Here is a 19,268-nt window from a genome sequence, read left to right as displayed (position 1 = left end):
ATAGGGAACTTCGTTAGCAAGTTTCAATTTTTCCTTAGAGTGTATTATAAACACAAATCTATCCCAGACAAATTCTATTAGTTGGTCCTTCAATATTCGATGGTGCTAGGAATATCACTTTTAGAATGCCTGCTTCTGAAAAACAAAACAAAAATATCATCACCTACATGCAGGGTTTGTGCAACGAGCCAACGTGAACTAGATCGATAGTCATATCGTTAATGCTTTAACCCAGTCAGTCCTGCGTGAATGCCAATCCGATCTAAGCAATCGTTTCTGGTCAATACTGAGACTTACCACTGTTATATACAAGTCTAGTTTTAAACATTTTTTTGGTATGACCCTGACTGTTGCACATGACATGACATGGTTCCCTCGTACTCAGATTCCTCGCTCCACAAAATAGGAAATAATTCTGACATCACTAAACAGACTTTGAAAATTACAGAAGGAAACTTAACATATGCATAAGAGTCCTGTCCTTTCGCTAAACATCCTGGGATAAACATAGCCAGAGATTGTGATATAATTAAAAAAGTAAAATACCGCAGATGCTAGAAATTTGAAATAAAAACAGAAAATACTGGAAAACAGTCAGCAGGTCAGCCAGCATTTGTCGACAGAGTGATACGTGCTGAGGGTTTGCCATCATTTTCTGTTTTTATTTGTGATATAAGGTGCTTTTGGAAACAAATGTAATCTGTATTCATTCCAGTGTCTGCCATACCACCATTCCGGTGATCATACTGTACATTGTTTTGAGTCAATACTGCAGTTTTCTTCGTGTTGGTTAAAAAAAACGAGCAATGTAATAATGGAAAATTTAGCCATGATTCTGAAAATAAAGTTTATACCTTTCACAGAACTGATGCGTTCTATTTAAATTAGGTATTTAACCGTCATTCTGGTAACAGTGTAATTCGAAATGCATTTTGTTCTGAAGAATGCAACACAACCACAGTATTTATTCTGTCTGAATATGTTTTTAAGATACCGATTTCTCGATGTCTCAATCTTTTATTACCAATGCCTAGTCGAGTCAGACATTCGGCATAGGCGTATCGTTACCAGTTCACCAGGTTCCTGTAGCGAAATTTTGGCTACTCGTCAGTTCACGTGTGGAACACATTCTTTCGGGTTAAAAGCTTCAAAAGTTAATCCAATATACTCATCCGAAATAGCCTTAAAATACGGACATCTAATGGTGGAGTGCATCTGAACTGTAAGTGTTACTGCTTAACCGTTGTTTTAAAACGTGCAGTGCTTGAAGCGTAACAAAAATGACTGGACCGGTTCAGCAAGATTTTCGCATTTACAGGTTGATTGTGTTAAACAGTGAACAAGCATAAACTAACATGGTTAGTAAACGGCCGATTGCACATCGATCGTCATATTTATAAATTGATAAAGCAATAGTTTTTTTGAAAAAAAAGATCGAATACAGATGAATTTGAACCTCTAAGATTTCTTCTTAAACTTTCAAACATTTGTGTAGTGCATTGATTAACGGAAGAATTGCTTGTTTTCGACGCCTACAAAGCGTGTGATGCTGTATTTTATTGTATTTAATGGAAAGTTATATTTCTATATAGCCATACCATCCTGCGGCTACCGGTAGTTAGCAAGAATAGAAACGTGTAGGTTATCTCTACTTCACTTAAATCAATTACCATGTTTAATCACACCTATTGATAATTTTTGCACTTGCTGTAATTTAATCAATGGAAGGTAGCTTGGGAATGGATAGAAAGAGCCACAATGCATAATGTCTTTGTATATTTTAAAGTGCCGATACAAAAGCAACATACTACGGAAATACTCAACAGGACAGACAGCATCTGCGGAGAGAGAAACAGAATGAACGTTTTAGGTCGATGTTCTGTCGGAAGGTCACTGACCTGAAAAGGTAACTCTGTTTCTCCGTGCACAGATGCTGCCTGACCTGCTGAGTATTTCCAGCATTTTTTGTTTTGAACAAAATCAATTAATTTAAAAAAAAACATTGATGCTATCAATATTAGCAGGTAGATACTTTATATGTGATTAGATTTTTTTAGATTAGAGATACAGCACTGAAACAGGCCCTTCGGCCCACCGAGTCTGTGCCGAACATCAACCACCCATTTATACTAATCCTACACTAATCCCATATTCCTACCAAACATCCCCACCTGTCCCTATATTTCCCTACCACCTACCTATACTAGTGACAATTTATAATGGCCAATTTACCTATCAACCTGCAAGTCTTTTGGCTTGTGGGAGGAAACCGGAGCACCCGGAGAAAACCCACGCAGACACAGGGAGAACTTGCAAACTCCACACAGGCAGTACCCAGAATTGAACCCGGGTCCCTGGAGCTGTGAGGCTGCGGTGCTAACCACTGCGCCACTGTGCCGCCCATCTATGCATAGATTTACGTGGGTTTGCAAATTATATTTTATTTTAATTTAAGGGTTCAATATCTGCACCACTGCCAAGAAATTGTTAAAACTATCAATAAAAAACTTTAATGGCTGTTTAAACGTTCATACCAAATTCTAGAAATAACTGACACTCAGAAGACAGTGAAGTAAACTGTAATGATTTTGATGAACCAGAGATAAATTAACTTTAGAAAAGAGTCGATAATAAATGTCTAAAGTCTTTGAAATCCACGCCAGGAATAAATAAAATATCACTCATATTTGCAAAAGATTAAAAGAAATTACAACGTATGATGCAAATATTTCTCTCCGAACTGCACCGTTATAGTAACTCCATGGAAAGACTGGGGATATAAAGCACTCTTGAAACGGCTTTAATAACAAAAATAGCGCGCACCAGAGAATTGTTTTAACCTTGGGGCACTGCAGCTTCACGTTATTTGTCATTCTGATGGCCCGAGCTTGCCCTCTCCTCTCTCACGCAATTGTCTAATTCAATCCGTGCTCACATGCGTGCGAGAGCGCTCCTCGCAAAAACCGGTTAATTGTCACTTCCAATAAATTGTATTTAAAGATAATTATATTTCAGAAGCATCGGCGCTATAAGTGAAAATATTTGTAAGGCTGCATTTGTTTCCTACAAATATAGATTTGGGGTCCTAATGTAACAAGGAGGATAATTGCAAATGCTCAATGATCGTCAATAGTAATTGGTTTCGGATGGTCTATCATGCTTAAAACAGAAGAGGAAGGGAAATATTTCATCGTAAATAAACTTAAGTGTTTATTCCATGTGTACATTATGTTATTTCCTTTATGCAGAATGTTCTAGGATTCCCCAACAGCATGAGAAAGGGGTTTAAATTTAATACAATCCTATGCAGCATGACGAGCGGAGATTCAATATTCAAGCGGGTATAGCCACACATAAAGAGTTCACAATGAAATACTCATAAAGGAGGTGCCACGTTTGCTGTATAATGCCAACTTGCAGATTACTTGTTATGGTTTGACTTGTCCTTCAAAGCAATTATTCAGCCTTTAATTTATTGGAGCATGACTGCGCATGTAGGAGTTGACCACAATGTACATAACCTGATGTTTAAATAACTGAAAAATGTGAAATCTTGAGATTTTATACCTTAGACACTGATGGGGAAAATTAACATAATAGTGGCAGATGGAAAATTGCTTTGGATTTTTATCTCAGTCTCTTAATGGAAATATTTATGAGGTGATCGCAAGGGAAATATATCAATGTTTTACATGAATTTTCCATTTTTGTAATGGAATAATCGTTACATATACATCTTTGCTATTTCTCATACGCCAAACAAAATAAAATATATCAATAAAACTAATTAATGTTAAAACAATTACAGATATAGGCTTTATAAAATGAAACCATTGGAATCCAAACTGCTTTTCAATGTTGATATATGCATTACAATTACAAACATTGACTTGAAAAGGTTATTCGGTATCATACTACAAGGGAGACCGGTTTAACTAGACATGAGTATTAAAACGCCGCCATTCCTATTGAATTTTCAATCAAGAGGTTTTACTTTTGAACCTTGACGGAAATAAAATATCGATCGTTGGTGCGCAGGAGAAAAATTGACAGCACAGCAATAATTTTACAAATCTGGCATGAGTCGCTTTTACAATGAAACTGAAGTACGCGGGGCAGCTGTAAAACATACAGGCAGAGAGCAAACCAGTTCAATTATAGGACTAGGAATTTTTCAATGGCGAACGGCTGTGATCAACGTGTGTTTTGAAATAGAGAAACCGATACAGCATCGCTCCAAATTCTTTATTAACTAATTGTTTACAATTGTGAAAACACATGTTTCAGATTCGTGTTTTATTTCATTATATGTGAATCACTGCGACCGAAAGCGTTACAAACCCTGTGTGGGCTGCAATATATCAGGCCAGTCATCAACAACCATTAAAAGCAATAGGCCTTTTCAGCTGCCAGATTGTAACCAGCAATCATGCTTTAAAATTTTGGTCGCTTATAACACTTCTTTGCTAATGTAATTAAACAGTTTAATTATTGATATTGAACATTTTTAGGCTTTTAAATTAAATTTCAACTCAATGTCAGAATCATGCCACTAATATAAAGTAAGCTAGATAAACACAAGGAAGGAAGACCTGTACTTAGGCTATTCAGCCCTTTTCACACTCGCAACTACTTAATATAATTTCCACTGACAATTCTGGCAATTCAGTTCTCTGTTAGGTGATACTTCCATATGTCAAAGAAAGACACAGTACCCGAATATTATACAGATTTATTTGCTAACCACTTCTGCCGTTAGGTTATGAAATTGTCATAAGCTCCTAACAAGTATCTACCGTGAACTTATGTACTGGGACATAAAATATGTAAAGGAGTACTTTTAAAACCATTAAAATCTTAATTACACAGTAATAGTTTTACACTAAAGTATAAGCGTGTATTCGATACAGAATACTGAAAATGTTTCGGAAATCCTGGAATGACTTAGGTCACATCTCCTTGTAAACATCCAGTACACACATGATATTTTTTATAAGGTATGATATAACTCGAACTCCTAACTGACCACCATTTCTACACGGCTTGAATACTTTGACTTGATTTTTCTGCGATGCATGAAATGATTTTGTAGTGGTACAATGAAAGTTGATCGATACTTGGCATCCTGTTAGTAGCAACATTGTAGGCGTTTAAAAGTTATAGGGACATAGACAATAGACAAGTGAAAGCTGTGAGCAAAAGAAAAAAAAATACGAGTTCATTGAGATGAAAGTCGATCAATCAGCTAAAATCTGCAGAATGAGGCTTATTTAGAATAAGCATGAGATTTAATATGAATGAGAACAGGGTGTAATCATTTTCACGTCTGTCTCAAAACATCTATGGGCGCAGTTCTACTGCCACTTTTTGCATCAGAGTGAAGTGGTACGAGAACTGAAGAGATTCCCCTTTTTTCTCACCCATGCTGAATCGCACTTATGAATAATAAGCTGAGCCGTGTGAGACGCCTTGAAAGAGGCAATCGCATACTTCAAATTAACTCCGCATGGAGTTGAATTCAAGGGCGGCGCCAACCAGTTTTAAAAGTATTCAGGGATCCTTAGACGTGCGAGGCACTTTGTAAACTGAAGGAAATACTAAAATAAAGGTATGAATAAGCGAATATTCCTTCACCACTTAAAATATTTAAAATGCAAGAACGAAGATCTGCGTATAGCTGTAAATGCACAGAAACAAAACTCATTCCCGCTCCTGATAATTCGCTTAGGAACCAGGAAGCATAACTTGGCAATGCTAAACTGGAATAGATTCTGTGGCTACCGTCACAGCATAAGCACACTCAGGTATACACACTAACATGATTTGGCGAGATAAGAGACATACAAGTAAATTATATAATAGCAAAGACACAAACATGGAGCTCACAGATTTGGAAAATAGAAGTCCACTTGATCAAATACTTAATTTATTAGACATCGAAATGGCTGGTCATTATAATTACTTTCCATGTCTGTGTCGATGTAAAAACTGTTTTCTCTAGTTGGTTGATTCAGACCTTCAGTAAATATATAACATTGCATCAGAATTGAGACTTTAAATCCAATGCTGCAGCCCGTCCCACCAATTTCATTGCCTCGAATTCTGTGGAATTTTGATGACAGTTTCCAACCTTTGGCAGATGGAGTTGGCACACAGTCAACAAACCTTAAATATTTAATATAAAAACAAGAAATGCTGGAAATACTCAGCAGGTCTGGCAACATCTGTGGAGGGGGAAGAGAGTTAACGTTTCAGGCCAGTGACCATTCATCAGAACATTATACATTAAATATTTGTTTGCATCTATCTGTTTATAGATAACACAAGAGGTGAGAATCCACTAAACAGAGCTCAGTTTTATATGTGTATAATAGCCATGGACATAGATTTATTAAAACTGTATACAATTGTATAGGCTTCGATATTTCAGCTTTACAGTTTTATCTATTGTAACCGTTATTTTGAGGAATAAAATCTCGGTTTTCCACGATGGGTTCGACACTCTAATAATTATTTCAAGAAGGGTAGTACTGCATTTTATGTAGTTTTCACTTTAAGATGTAGTCTCTTGCAGGGACAAGGCTTGCCCAATGGTTCTCATATTTATTGCCAAGCACGTTATGTTCCGCTGCTTAAAGCTAATAATAAGAAAAATGGATCTACAAGTGTAATACTGTAAGGCTGCACTGGAATATTTATTTTCGCATTGACCCAAAGCAGCTTTGGGTGGGCCTCAATACCAAATGAGCGAGAACGAGGGAAGTGCACGGATCCGCATGCCCAATTCTACCTCCATGTTGGCCTTCCTAAAACGAGGAAGCATTTAGCCCAGAATGAGGCAGCACAGACAGAAGCCACGCTCTCATTATGCCTGTGCCGGCTCTTTGAAATAATTAGTCCCACTCTTCTGCTCTTTCGCCATAGACCTGCATTTTTTTCCTTTTCAAGAATATATCCAATTCCCTTTTGGTAGTTACAGTTGCATCCGCTTCCATCACCCTTTTAGGCCTGCTTTTCAGACCATAACAGCTCCCTGTATTGAAAAAAAAATCCTCATCCCGTCTCTGGTTCTTTTGCCACTCAGCTTAATCTGTGTCCTTTACTATCTATCCTCCTGCCAGTAGAAATAATTTCTCCCTATCTACCAAATTCCTTCAAAATGTAGCCGGCAATAGATCTCCCCTCTGCTAACTAGACGTCACACTTCATCAGTCTGAGAGCAGTAGTTACACTAGAACTGCACCCTGACAATTTGTAGAAGCTCTTAAATTCCACTGTGTGGGGCACAGAAATCTCATGATCTGGTAAAGATCACCCGCGTCGGTTACTGCAAGCGATAGTTTGGAAACAAGCAGAGATGGGGACTACACAAATTTGCATTATTTGTGAAACCAGTTTATATATATTAATAGCAATATTTAATCAAAAAAGCTCCAATCAGAACCAAAAAACATTATTCATTTTCCCCCGAACAGTTCTTTTCGACATTGTCTTAGAGTCACTTTTAACCGTATTTGCCTGCCCCATTCGGTAGATGAACCAGGGCATCGTGTTAGATTACGCCATTTAAAACTAGCTTTCCTTTGTATACCATCGTTCACAAAGGAATGGGAATTCAGCCATAAAATAAAGCCTCCTTTCGAGTTCAACCAGAGAGAATATGGATTATAGATCACTCACATGTTATATAAGTGGCTCAAGCGCACATCGCCTACCAGAAAGGGGGAAGGAGATACAAGCACAAAAGTTCATGGAGCGAGGAAATTCCAAGCGGTGATATGATTGAGTGACTGGTTGGGGCTGATGCCTTATTCCTGCTGCAAGGACCACGCTGTGTAAGAGTGGACATGGTGATCGAACGTGACCGCAGTCGTTTAACACATATTTCAGCAGCATCATTTCTCTTGAGGAAGCTATCAAGTTATTCAACCTCACAGCCTATGATCCTATCTAAGTGAAAATAAGACGTAACCCCGTGTCCCGAGGAATTTATTAAAAGCAGCAGTGGTCTATGGGGGAAATAACATATTGGGATGGCCCATTCTGCCGTCTTTTTGTAGGTTTAGAAAGAAACGATAGAAGATAACATAGGCTGACGTTTTCTATTAACTGGTTATAGCCTATTTCAATCGAGAAGTTTCATAAACACTTATTAAAAAGTTTTGCGTGCTACATACAATTAAATGATCAGCACATCCTTTATAAACCGGTTTGAAAGTAATTTTATTTTTGTCCTCAAGTAAAGCAATTTTTCACGTTTGTCTTATAAAATGTATATCCATTTTGCTGTCTCCAGAGCTCCCCCCCCCCCCCCCCCCCCCAATATTAGAGCAGTTATGTTAGGCTGCAAGACCAAACTTCCACCAGTTTCAGGAAGAAGATGAAGTTATTTTGTAACAGCTTCAGCGCTAACCAATCGAGATGATCGCATTGCTTCATTCGGTTGATCAACATCAATTTACAAAGATATTCCAGGGAAAATTTGCAGGGTTTACAGCGAAGGAGCGGGAAATGGGACTAATTGCATAGCTCTTTCAAAGAGGCAGCGCAGACACGATGGGCCGAATGGCGTCCTTCTGTGCTGTAAGATTCGAAGTGGACGTATCGGCAAGGAGGCTCTTGTGGTTTACAAGGATACAGACTAATGGAGCAATGAATGTTGAATCTGTTATATGCTCACGGTAATTACTACATTGCAGGAATGCCATTTTATAGCTGTATGGACATTCTAAAAATAAACGAGTGCGCCATTAGTAAAACAAAGATTGGCAAAAACGCTGTCGCTTGGATAGACGCTGAATGCTCAGTTGTTAATTGTAATGGTAAATAATGGTAAGTCCATTGAGGTGAAGAAGGAGCTGCGGGACCCGAGAGAAGTCCTGTGAAAAGGTGCCCCGAACACCCAAAACATCCACGAACGGCACCCCCCCCGGCCGCAACTTCAAAGCGCCCGCGGGAGATGGCTCGGAGAGCATCTGCAGCGCACTGTCGGCAATGCTGCATGCCTTTATTTAAACCACTGCAAAAAACCCCGTAGGCGGTCATGTGTCACCTTTGGCATGTTTCCGGCAGTTCCTGCAGCCATACTGGTGCCAAACGTCGTGTCCTGCACTCCTTTGGACCCCACCAGAAAGGCCGAGAGGGGGGTTTTGACGACTGGGCAACTCTCAACCTCCATAAATTTGCCCAGGCATGCGCCATGGAGAGGTCACTCCATAGTTGCCTCACAGCGACTGAAACAACACGGAAGGCGAGTTACGGGTTATAAGTCCAGATAAATTGGCGTAGAAACTGGGCGCCACGGGTTGCCTTTGTCGGTGGGAGAGGTCATTGCACCTCACTGGACAGCTACCGCCCGCCTCAAACCGGGCAGCCCCCGGTCAATAAGGTTCTGTCCCGCCACAGTCTGCCTGCTTCAATGGGTGCTTGGAGCTCAGGGTCATTGCCCGAAAGGTGGACTGATACACCGCACCAAACAACATGAAAAAAGGAAAGAAGGTACCAGCCCTTCGCTTTGCAAGCTGGAACGTCAGAACTATGTGTCCTGGCCTGTCGGAAGACCTTACACAAATCAACGATTCTCGGAAGACCGCCATCATTAACAACAAGCTCAGTAGACTCAATGTGGACATTGCAGCACTTCAGGAGACTCGCCTCCCCGCGAGTGGCTCTCTAGCAGAGCAAGACTACACCTTCTTCTGGCAGGGCAGGGATCCTGAAGAACCAAGACAGCATGGAGTGGGCTTCGCCATCAGAAACTCCTTGCTCAGCATGATAGAGCCTCCCTCAAATGGCTCGGAACGCATACTGTCCATCCGACTGCTCACCACCTCTGGTCCAGTACACCTACTCAGCATCTATGCTCCAACACTCTGTTCCGCACCTGAAGCTAAAGACCAGTTCTATGAACAACTCCATAACATCATTAGCAGCATCCCCAACACCGAACACCTATTCCTGCTGGGGGACTTTAATGCCAGGGTTGGGGCCGACCATGACTCATGGCCCTCCTGCCTTGGGCGCTATGGCGCTGGAAGGATGAATGAGAACGGGCAGAGACTGCTTGAGTTGTGTACCTATCATAACCTCTGCATCACCAACTCGTTCTTTCACACTAAACCCTGTCACCAGGTTTCATGGAGGCACCCAAGATCACGTCGTTGGCACCAGCTAGACCTCATTGTCACAAGGCGAGCCGCCTTAAACAGTGTTCAAATCACACGCAGCTTCCACAGTGCGGACTGCGACACCGACCACTCCCTGGTGTGCAGCAAGGTTAGACTCAGACCAAAGAAGTTGCATCATTCCAAGCAGAAGGGCCACCCGCGCATCAACACGAGCAGAATTTCTCACCCACAGCTGTTACAAAAATTTCTAAATTCACTTGTAACAGCCCTTCAAAACACTCCCACAGGGGATGCTGAGACCAAGTGGGCCCACATCAGAGACGCCATCTATGAGTCAGCTTTGACCACCTACGGCAAAAGTGCGAAGAGAAATGCAGACTGGTTTCAATCTCATAATGAAGAGCTGGAACCTGTCATAGCCGCTAAGCGCATTGCACTTTTGAACTACAAGAAAGTCCCCAGCGATTTAACATCCGCAGCACTTAAAGCAGCCAGAAGTACTGCACAAAGAACAGCTAGGCGTTGCGCAAACGACTACTGGCAACACCTATGCAGTCATATTCAGCTGGCCTCAGACACCGGAAACATCAGAGGAATGTATGATGGCATGAAGAGAGCTCTTGGGCCAACCATCAAGAAGATCACCCCCCTCAAATCTAAATCGGGGGACATAATCACTGACCAACGCAAACAGATGGACCGCTGGGTTGAGCACTACCTAGAACTGTACTCCAGGGAGAATGCTGTCACTGAGACTGCCCTCAATGCAGCCCAGCCTCTACCAGTCATGGATGAGCTGGACATACAGCCAACCAAATCGGAACTCAGTGATGCCATTGATTCCCTAGCCAGCGGAAAAGCCCCTGGGAAGGACAGCATTACCCCTGAAATAATCAAGAGTGCCAAGCCTGCTATACTCTCAGCACTACATGAACTGCTATGCCTGTGCTGGGACGAGGGAGCAGTACCCCAGGACATGCGCGATGCCAACATCATCACCCTCTATAAAAACAAAGGTGACCGCGGTGACTGCAACAACTACCGTGGAATCTCCCTGCTCAGCATAGTGGGGAAAGTCTTTGCTCGAGTCGCTCTGAACAGGCTCCAGAAGCTGGCCGAGCGCGTCTACCCTGAGGCACAGTGTGGCTTTCGTGCAGAGAGATCGACTATAGACATGCTGTTCTCCCTTCGTCAGATACAGGAGAAATGCCGTGAACAGCAGATGCCCCTCTACATTGCTTTCATTGATCTCACCAAAGCCTTTGACCTCGTCAGCAGACGTGGTCTCTTCAGACTACTAGAAAAGATCGGATGTCCACCAAAGCTACTAAGTATCATCACCTCATTCCATGACAATATGAAAGGCACAATTCAACATGGTGGCTCCTCATCAGAGCCCTTTCCTATCCTGAGTGGTGTGAAACAGGGCTGTGTTCTCGCACCCACACTTTTTGGGATTTTCTTCTCCCTGCTGCTTTCACATGCGTTCAAATCCTCTGAAGAAGGAATTTTCCTCCACACAAGATCAGGGGGCAGGTTGTTCAACCTTGCCCGTCTAAGAGCGAAGTCCAAAGTACGGAAAGTCCTCATCAGAGAACTCCTCTTTGCTGACGATGCTGCTTTAACATCTCACACTGAAGAATGCCTGCAGAGTCTCATCGACAGGTTTGCGTCTGCCTGCAATGAATTTGGCCTAACCATCAGCCTCAAGAAAACGAACATCATGGGGCAGGATGTCAGAAATGCTCCATCCATCAATATTGGCGACCACGCTCTGGAAGTGGTTCAAGAGTTCACCTACCTAGGCTCAACTATCACCAGTAACCTGTCTCTAGATGCAGAAATCAACAAGCGCATGGGTAAGGCTTCCACTGCTATGTTCAGACTGGCCAAGAGAGTGTGGGAAAATGGCGCACTGACACGGAACACAAAAGTCCGAGTGTATCAGGCCTGTGTCCTCAGTACCTTGCTCTACGGCAGCGAGGCCTGGACAACGTATGCCAGCCAAGAGCGACGTCTCAATTCATTCCATCTTCGCTGCCTTCGGAGAATACTTGGCATCAGGTGGCAGGACTATATCTCCAACACAGAAGTCCTTGAAGCGGCCAACATCCCCAGCTTATACACACTACTGAGTCAGCGGCGCTTGAGATGGCTTGGCCATGTGAGCCGCATGGAAGATGGCAGGATCCCCAAAGACACATTGTACAGCGAGCTCGCCACTGGTATCAGACCCACCGGCCGTCCATGTCTCCGTTATAAAGACGTCTGCAAACGCGACATGAAATCGTGTGACATTGATCACAAGTCGTGGGAGTCAGTTGACAGCATTCGCCAGAGCTGACGGGCAGCCATAAAGACAGGGCTAAATTGTGGCGAGTCGAAGAGACTTAGTAGTTGGCAGGAAAAAAGACAGAGGCGCAAGGGGAGAGCCAACTGTGCAACAGCCCCAACAAACAAATTTCTCTGCAGCACCTGTGGAAGAGCCTGTTACTCCAGAATTGGCCTTTATAGCCACTCCAGGCGCTGCTTCACAAACCACTGACCACCTCCAGGCGCGTATCCATTGTCTCTCGAGATAAGGAGGCCCAAAAGAAAAAAGAAATAATGGTGCCGTTCACTCCAGTGATCGCCATTAACAATATGCATTGAATAGGGCAAATTCCCTGACAATGATATGCGCGCTCCTGTGCTAAACATACATTGGAATCTGCATTTTTTCATTGGGATGCAGTACACTGCGATCTGTTGAAGTGTGCACCAAATTTTGGTGCTCACTATACAGCGATCAGTATTAGAGACAGATTTGCACTATATTGTGCTTCCACTTCATGCCAGGTCGCTGTATAATTCTCAGCAGTGAGTACTAACTTTCTAATGGAATATTTGGGTTGTGATGTCTGTATTTATATAACTATTCCTGGGTAGCTCCCAGTATGAGCTGACTCATAAAACAGATTCCTCATTTCCCATCTGCAAGCTGAAACCTTTATTTTCGAGAGTCTACTCAGGGTGCATTTGAAATGTTTGAAATGTGGCATGCAGTACGGTGTTACATATCATCAACAGAAGCCACAATTTGTCAATTCGACCTACCTCACACCAAACATATTCGAATTGATGTGCTTCCCGCGCGCTGGACCAGCTAAAATATGCGTCTCTTTTCGTATGTAACTGAGTTTGTAGGGTGCATTAAATGAACCAAAATCATTTCTCATACATCTAATACCAACTCATTTCGGAACGGATTAAAACAAATGCCATCCTTGTCTGACTACTGAGAAAGATGCGCTAATAAACCCAGGCGAATTAATCCGAAAAGTTTAACTCTAATTAAGGCAACGTGTTTAATAGGTTAAAATGGACTTAGTTAAAGGCAGTTGGATAGTTTGTGTATCACAGAATAGGCGGACTTCGCCGATCGGCACAGTCAGCCTTGTTGGAAATAAGAAATTCAATCCACTCGGGGTCGATAAGAGAGAAAGGCGCTGACCTACAGAGTACAAACCACAAGTCGATCCGCATGACACTTCAGAAAAAAGATATCACTTTAAGGGGTAGGAATATAGTGAAAGATAGCTAGTGGAATTTCACAAGAAATTTATGTATATAGTTTCGTACTTACTAGGATGCCTTCCGTGACTCCAGTCCATCAAAGGTGCAGGATAAGATCACAATCCCTACGGTTGATAAATAGAAACGATTCTAATTTTGTGCTATGTATTTAAAGTGATGTGTTCGCTGTGACAGAGGTTAAGCTGCCAGGAAGAGGTTAAGTAAACGAGCATCATAAAGTCGTATTAGGACAATCTGGTCAGATGTCCGTGTGCTATCTGTCGAGTTTGGTTTAACCAGAGGAAAAAAAGAGGGGGGAAAGTGAAAAGAAACTCTTTGAAGAGTCGTAGTTTGTCACAGCGCTGCAGCACTAACATGAGAAAGTTTGTAGAGATGAGGAATACACTAGTTCCTCGACGTTACAATTGTCGATTATGTACGGATTTCTTCATCAACCCCACCGCCATTGCTGGCAAATTCTTTTCATATAGAAAGTGGTAACAACCTCAGATCTGTCTGCGCAAGTTATGTCAAAGGAGTAGTGAGGTGTAAGTTAAAAAAGGAAATAGTGAAAGAGATTAACGCGGGTTAGCAAAGGAGATTTTGGAAGTTTGGTTTCAGTTTTTACTGCATCATTGAATAGTGCAGTTACAAACATGTTTTGCACATGAAGTGCTAACATTCTGAGCACAGAGTCTATGCTGACAATACTCAGCAGGTCAGGCAGCTTCTGTAGAGAGAGAAACAGCTTTAACGTTTTTCAGATTTGTTTCGGATACCCAGCATCTGCAGTATTTTGCTTTTGAACAGAGGATAAGCAGGTATGAGAGGTGTACATATGAGAGAGCAAAAACCAAAATGCATCAGTCTGAACTTCAGCTGCTCATCAGCATGTCTCTCAACATTTTATGTAGGATTTTTTTGGTCATTGAGCTGCTGTCTCTAGGCACTGAATTCTGATCCATGTGTTAAGTCCGAGAACAATGAACAAAGAGAAGGTTGGAAATTCTTACAGTTCTGTTACGGATCACCAACTGTAGACTGAACTACAACAATGGATTTGTAAACTGAAACTTTAGGGGGGAAAATTAACAAATAGAAACATGTTTGCATTATGATAGCTACTACCCAAGCCAATAATACCACTGGTTCCAACCTGTTACTGTGTTTTACACCAAAAGAGAAGAAAGCTGCAAAGAAATACTTTGAAACACAATCAGAAGAGGCCAATGATCAAAACATGCCATGGCTTAGTCCGCCTAATCTGGCAGTACACTCGTCTCTGATTCTTGTGTGTTTTGAGTCCCACTGCAGGGCTTGAGCACATTGACACTCCAGTGGAGTACTGAAGGAATGATGCATTGGGAAAAGTCTTGCCTTTTGGATGAGATATTGAACGAAGATTCTTTCTGGCTGATCCAGCAGTTCACGTAGATGCAAGGATGGATTTATACTTGAGGGATCATTTTCTGAGCACACACCAGTGGCACATTCTTGGAAAACACTCTTTACAAGTTTAACATTCATGCAAAGCAGTCAGTAATGCTAAATGTATATGTCTGGAATGTCTGGCTTCTCTCCATCTCCAACCATAGCTTTGGCAGAAGACTGGCAGAAAAGCAGGAGAAATGATGTAAATGCTTATACATTTTGAAGTTACAGCAGGAGAGATCAGGAGAGGCTCCCTAGAAATTCCATGTAGTGTAAATCAGGTGCTAAAGCTCAAACTGATTCCAAAGCCAAATGGAATGAAATTCCTGTACCTAGCTGGGTCCTGTCTGCAGTGAAATCGCTTCACACTGATGTTATAGTTATAGTCTAAATTCATCATTAAAATTCCCATGATAGTATTCAAAGAAGACCAGGAATGCCCTAGCCAACATTAATCCCTCAATCAACACCTCCAAAAATAGGTCCAAAGGTTAATGACAGATAAATAAGGCCATATGTTGCATCTTAGATCATTTATCCATCTATCCAGAATGAGCTTAAAATTCTCAGATTTTTAAAAATTCTTTCATAGGATGAAAGCATTGCTGGTAAGATCAGCATTTATTGCCCAACCCTAATTGCCCGTGAAAAGGTGGTGGCCAGCCACATTCTTAAAACGCTGCAGTCCATGTGGTGTAGGTATACTCACAGTGCTGTTAGGGAGGAAGTTCCAGGATTTTGATCCAGTGACAGTAAGGTGACAGCAATATAGTTCCAAGTCAGGATGATGTGTGACTTGGAGGGGAATTTGCAGGTGGTGGTTTTCTCATCTATCTGCTTTGGAAGTTGCCGTCACAAGAGTTGCTGCAGTGCATCTTGTATATGGTACACACTGCTGACACTGTGTGCCGGTGCTGGAGGGAGTGAATGTTTAAGATGGTGGATGGGGACATCTCAAGTGGGCTGCTTTATCGTGGATGATGTCAAACTTCTTAAGTGTTGTTAGGGCTGCATACATGCAGGCAAAGTGAAAAGTATTCCATCACACTCCTGACTTGTGTCTTGGAAACGATGAACAGGCTTTGGGGAGTTAGGAGCTGAGTTACTTACCTCAGAATTCCCAGCCTCTAACCCACTCTTGCAGCCACAGTATTTATGTGGCTGGTCCTGTTAAGTTTCTGGCCAATGGTAACCCCCAGGATGTCAATGGTGGGGGATTCAGCAATGGTAATGCTGTTGAATGTCAAGGAAAGGTGGTTTGATTCTCTCCTATTGGAGATGGTCATTGCCTGGCATTTGTGAAGCACAAACATTACCTGGCACTAATCAGCTCAAGACTGAATGTTGCCCACGTCTTGCTGCAAGCATGCACAGACTGCTTCATTATCTGAGGATTGCGAATGGAACTGAACACTGTGCAATGACCAGCGAACATCCACACTTCTGACCTTTAGATGGCGAGGTCATTGATGAAGCAGCTGAAGATGGTTGGACATGGGACAAAACCCTAAGGAACTCATGCAGCAATGTCCTGGGGCTGAGATGATTGGCCTCCAAAAACCACTAACATCTTCATTTGTGCTAGGTATGGCTCAGACAATTGGAGGGTTTCTCCCTGATTCCCATTGACTTCAATTCACATTTGCTGCAGCAGGGCATCTAAAAGCAACTGTCATTAGTTAGATGTGCCCCTGCCTCCTTCAGCTCAAAAATGTTTGCCCACCAAGTTGCTGAAAGTGAAAGTTGATAATGGCTCAGTGAGGGAAACAGGGCAGCCAGCAGGGTTTCTTTTTAACCACTGAGATTAAAGCATTGGGAAATAAACACAGGAAGGGCTGAAAAGGAGGGCAAATTAAAGGAGGGGAATTCAATGTCAAATCAGGTACAGAAAGAAAAATAAAGAGCACAAAAGAAAGACTGAATTAAAAGAAAGAGAAGAAAAGAGGCACAAAGGGAAAATTACATATATCATTTGACATTTTTAAATTTCTGAAAAATTAAAAATCTGAAGGAGTGAGACTCCACACTTGCAATAGTTAATTTTTGATGCCAGAGAGGTTGATTGGTAGTCAACTTACCACATTGCTAAACAGAGAATTTACACTTGGGTACAAGTGTATGCTTGTGCATGCTTTTGTACAAGTGCCAGGCAATGACCATCTTCAACAAGAGAGAATCTAACCACCTCTTATTGCCATTCAACAGCATTACCATTGCTGAATCCCCCACCATCAACATCCTGGGGGACCAGCCATGAAAATACAGTGGCTACAAGAGTGGGTCAGAGGTTGGGAATTTGTGGTAACTCAGCTCCTGACTCCCTAAAGCCTGTTCATCATCTCCAAGGCACAAGCCAGGAGTATGAGTTATCTTGCCTCTTGTATGTCTCCCATTTTCATCACTCTATCATTAGTGGCAGTGCCTTCAGCTGTCTTGGCTCTGTGCTCTGGAATTCCCTCCCCAAACCTCTCTGCCTCTCTACCTCTTTCATCCTTCCTTTGCGATGCTCCGTAAAAGTTGCCACTTGGGCCAAGCTTTTGGTTACCTGTCTTAATATCTTCTTATAATGCTCATTGTCAAATTTGGTTTGCTAACACTCCCGGGAAGAACATTAGAATGTTTTACTATGTTAATGGTGCTATATAATTGCAAGTTTCTGTTATCATAATGACAAGACACAACTTTCTGTGATGTGTTTAATAGAAATTTAATGGGAAAATACAGTACATTCCTACAAATAGGGGAGACTGAGGACAGGATGTCATTCGCATGATGCGAATGACAAAGCATTGTAACTCAAAAAGCAACATTTGGATATTCACATTTAACCATTCATCTGCTCCTTGCCTGAGGTGATTGTACCATTTATGAATAAATATCAAGGAGCTCATTAACCTTCCATTATCTTGACAACATATTTTGGTACATTGAAATGATTTGGGATATTTGGGCTGTTTGAAAAATGTGATCAGGTTCTATATAAATTGAAGTTTTTTGTATTATTGGTACAAAAAAGCTTTACTTTTTTATATAACTATGTGTTCAAAACTGCAACTAGGTTTTAAAATGCTTTTACTTTAACAAATTTGCTCCATCAGTTTCCTCAGTCGATGGGAAGCTCTCACAGGCTGATGGCATCAAACCTACTTCATTATTTGTCTGGGGTGGAGGAATACTATCTGATGCTGGTAGTGGTGACAATATCTCCTTTGTTGCTGCTGTTCTGGATTTTTGAGTTGCTGCTATTTATGTTGGTACAGAGAGTGAGAACAAGAATCTGGTTTGCTCCTTTCTTCTCAAGAAAACTGCTCCAGAAATAAGTGTCTGATAAGTTGATTGCAATGACATAGCCATGGAAGACAGCGAATGTGGAACCATTATTTAAGAAGTGTAGCAGGGATAAACCAGGTAATTATAGGCCAGTGAGTCTAACATCAGTGGTTGGGAAAATATTGGAAAAAATTCTGAGGGACAGGATTAATCTCCACTTGGAGAGGCAGGGATTAATCAGGGATAGTCAGCATGGCTTTGTCAGGGGTAGATCGTGTCTAACTAACTTGATTGAATTTTTCGAGGAGGTGACTAGATGTGTAGATGAGGGTAAAGCAGTAGATGTAGTATACATGGGTTTCTAAGGCTTTTGATAAGGTCCCGCATGGGAGATTGGTTAAGAAGTTAAGAGCCCATGGGATCCAGGGCAATTTGGCAAATTGGATCCAAAATTGGCTTAGTGGCAGGAGGCAGAGGGTAATGGTCGAGGGCTATTTTTGCGATTGGAAGCCTGTGACCAGTGGTGTACCACAGGGATCGGTGCTAGAACCCTTGCTGTTTGTAGTGTACATTAATGATTTAGATGTAAATATAGGAGGTATGATCAGTAAGTTCGCAGATGACACGAAAATTGGTGGTGTTGTAAATAGTGAGGAGGAAATCCTTAGATTACAGGGCGATATAGATGGGCTGGTAAGATGGGCGGAGCAGTGGCAAATGGAATTTAATCCTGAAAAGTGTGAGGTAATGCATTTTGGAAGGACTAACAAGGCAAGGGAATACACAATAGATGGTAGGACCCTAGGAAGTACAGAGAGTCAGAGGGACCTTGGTGTACTTGTCCATAGATCACAGAAGGCACCAGCACAGGTAGATAAGGTGGTT

This window comes from Heterodontus francisci, chromosome 1 (genome assembly GCF_036365525.1).
Source record: "Heterodontus francisci isolate sHetFra1 chromosome 1, sHetFra1.hap1, whole genome shotgun sequence".
Classification (NCBI taxonomy): Eukaryota; Metazoa; Chordata; class Chondrichthyes; order Heterodontiformes; family Heterodontidae; genus Heterodontus; species Heterodontus francisci.
The sequence above is the reverse complement of the archived record's forward strand: the minus strand, read 5'-3'. Positions refer to the sequence as shown.